We start from the raw sequence: 368 nt of genomic DNA, 5'->3' as shown, positions 1-368 counted from the left end.
AGTTCTCTAAAAGAGTTGGGTTAAGAGTGGGTTTCTTAAGAAGTGGGGTTATACGAGCCTGTTTAAATGTTGAGGGAAAAACACCAGTGTGAAGGGATGTGTTAATGATCTGACTGAGTGCAGGTACAACTGCAGGAGAAATGGCTTGAAGGAGATGAGATGGAATAGGATCAAGCAGACAAGTAGTAGAATGATTAGAAAGGGTGAGTTTGGAGATTTCTGCCTCAGAGAGTGAAGAGAATGATGTGAATGAGTGTATGTTTGCTGGTAAGATGTGTTTGAGATATGTGGAGAATTGTGCACTGAGGTTTGTAATTTTATTAATGAAGAATGTGGCAAAGTCGTCAGCTGTTAGAGTTGATGAAGGA

This window comes from Sinocyclocheilus anshuiensis, unplaced genomic scaffold (genome assembly GCF_001515605.1).
Source record: "Sinocyclocheilus anshuiensis isolate Anshui unplaced genomic scaffold, SAMN03320099.WGS_v1.1 scaffold1832, whole genome shotgun sequence".
In the NCBI taxonomy this organism is placed as follows: domain Eukaryota; kingdom Metazoa; phylum Chordata; class Actinopteri; order Cypriniformes; family Cyprinidae; genus Sinocyclocheilus; species Sinocyclocheilus anshuiensis.
The sequence above is the reverse complement of the archived record's forward strand: the minus strand, read 5'-3'. Positions refer to the sequence as shown.